The following is a 2,830-nucleotide window of genomic DNA, read 5'->3' as shown; positions in this document are numbered from 1 at the left end:
CTTTTACCCGTACACTATGACCCTTCCAGGAAAGCAGAACTCTGTACTATCTATTTCTTCTGCTCTCACAAGAGCTTTCTAAGCCCCCTGCACTGGCAGCATAGCACAGAGGCCTGAGTGTGCTCAGGTAGACCAGTTGTCTCTACCTAGAATATCATTTAAAGTTTGACATTCAACCTTTAGAACCTCTGCCCCAGGGAGATGAGGAGTCTTGGATTGGATTCATGATCAAAAGCTGTCTAAATTACTCTGCCAATCTCAGAGTAGAGGGTATCTAGAGCAACAATTCTCAACCTGTGTGTCTCCACCCCTTTGAACATCCCTTTTACAGGGCTCACCTAAGACCATCAGAAAACACAAATATTTACATTATGATTCATAACAGTGGCAAAATTACAGTTATGAAATAGCAATGAAAATAATTTTATTTTGGGTATAGTGAGAATTTTTGTTTCTTTAAAAACCCATTTGTGTTATATGAATATGTTTTTGTTTTAATCCCAGGTGTGGGATATGGGGTTGCTTCAGTTTGTCCACAGCCATTAACTATGATTATCTTGTTCTCTAGGAGGGTCATGATCTTTGCCAGGTGCAGATAGATTAATTCTGGGGACTCTGGGGAGGGAATAAACGCCAGAGCCCTGAGAAGGGTTGGGGGCACTCCAAAGAAGCAGCAGGCTGCCGTTTCCTTTCCTCTACAGCTCTTGGTTGCTGTTATTGAGGTTTGATGAGAATAAGTTAGAGATATTCTGATAATGAAGATCAGATTTACCCCAAGAAACCCAATACCCCTAATCAGCAGGAAGTAGTCTAAAGAGGTCCTTGACCCCTTGCCCTCTAACCTTCTTTCTCTCCTACCTAGGGTTGGGGACTTGAAAGGAGTCAGGGTAAAATAAGGTTCAGAAGGGAGATAAGGATATAAGAACCCAATGACATAGTAAAAAAATAATAATAATGATGATGATGCCAACCGTTGGCGGTCACAAACCATGAAGAGCTATATTAAAGCTTCACAGCATAGGAAAGTTGAATATCACTGTTCTAGAGCCTTCCCTATCCTAGGGACCCTTGCCTGTGTGTGTGTGTCATTAATACAGAACTTCATTCTATGACATCACTTTCAATTTCTGGTCAGTCAAGAACCCAGAGGATCCTACAATTTGCCCATATTCTAGGCCTGCTACTCTGTGCTCAGTGACAACGGATACTTGGCTCATCCTCCCTGAGCATACTTCCTCAGGTAGAACATAACTGATGTAATGTGGTAAGGATGTAGTGAGGTGAATGAGTCCCCAGTGGGGACTATGACAAGGGCTGGACAAGCATCAGACTCTTCATTCTGAGCAGGTAACTGGTGGTTATGGCCAATGCTGTTAAACAAACACATCACAGAACCTGTTAGCTGCCTCCTCTCAACCACTGCCATCTCCTTACTCTGCTTTTCCCAGTCTCCTCCATGGCTCTGAGGTTGTTTGGAAGAATGAAGAAAAAAATTAATGGTGTCCTTCTGGAATGTCCAGTTCCTGAATTCCCAGCTTCTGTTGGTCAGAAAAATGTAAGTCCGTTTTATCACTGAACAGAGTCTGAGTATCAGACAGGCTTGGCACTAAGATGTTTATCAAACTAGTCTGGACCATACCCTCTGTATTGGTGAGGTATGTGACCAGGAGACAGATAAGTGGAGAGAAATGCCCTACATGTAATCACAGGAAGAAACTTGGAATTAAAACGTTGGTTTCTTATCAACGTTTAGACAAGGTCTCACTATAACCCAAGACTAGTCCCAAACATGGGAGCCCCTACCTCAGCCCCCTACATGCTACGGTTATAGAACTTTGGACTGTACCCAGTCCAATCTATCCTGAGACACATATGTGTGTGCACACATACAGAGCCAGGTCAGGGAAGAAAGTCACCAACTCTACCTCCCAGACAGTTAAGTGGAGGCCATGAATTATGGAGAGCTGAGTTATGGTGACATCAGGAATCCACAAGGGTTCCCTTATCCCGAAGCATATCCTTCCATGTGCAAAACAGCAATACCGACAGATAAATATGCTACCTGTTTAAGGGACCAGATGGAGTTAGGGAGATAGACTCAGATGCAAAGTAATTGGACTCAGGAAATAAATAAAAGTCAAAGATGAAAGAGACTCAGAACTGAGCCCAGGAGAGTCAGGTCTCTTTAGCTAGTAGTAGGAAGCTGCCTCACCCCAGCTTACATCCACCCTCAGATGACCCCTCAACAGAAAGGATAAGAGGAAGCATCTCACTACCCCACTGGTCTCTAGACACTGGGACCACAGGCTAGTTGGCTACCCATCATTCTCCATGTTATTCCAGTCCTCTTCACCTTTCCACAGAAACCCTTCCTACACGTCTCACTTCATTGATTATTAGAGTAGAAGTCTAAGATCAGAGGTTACCAAACCAAATCTCTCATCTCTTCATGACAGGCTTACCATGTCCTTGGCGCCCACTGGACAAGGATCTGTCTTGATTATCTTTGGAGCCCCAACACCTATCACAGGGCTTGGTGTGAAGTTGCCTAAGTAATACAACTTAATTTACATAAATTGCTTCCGGGGCCAGGTCCATCTGTGAAGGAAACTAGCTTGGGCTGTAAGAAAGAGAAAGTAAGGAGAGATATAACAAGGTTGGACAAGAGCAGGTTGAAATTTGATGTGATGTCCAAATGCAGACAGAGCCACACAGTGCTCAGGGATGGCGAGAGGGATGCAGGGGTCTGCTACACTGGGCTGGTGACTAGGAGCATGCCGACAACATGAGCTACTTTAGTTAGAAGGTGACTTGATGACAGATGGAAGCG

At 44.1% G+C, this 2,830-nt stretch overlaps 1 long non-coding RNA gene across 1 annotated transcript; it reads left to right on the top strand.

Moving 5' to 3' along the window:
* The first annotated feature begins 1,282 nt into the window (after positions 1-1,282).
* Positions 1,283-2,520, top strand: LOC110308925. The gene is made up of 3 exons (XR_002379639.1): positions 1,283-1,347; positions 1,449-1,555; positions 2,457-2,520. It is a non-coding gene; the product is annotated as an uncharacterized LOC110308925 (long non-coding RNA).
* Positions 2,521-2,830: the final 310 nt, after the last annotated feature.

This window comes from Mus caroli, chromosome 14 (genome assembly GCF_900094665.2).
Source record: "Mus caroli chromosome 14, CAROLI_EIJ_v1.1, whole genome shotgun sequence".
NCBI classification, from domain to species: domain Eukaryota; kingdom Metazoa; phylum Chordata; class Mammalia; order Rodentia; family Muridae; genus Mus; species Mus caroli.
This window is presented reverse-complemented; position numbering and strand designations above follow the sequence as displayed.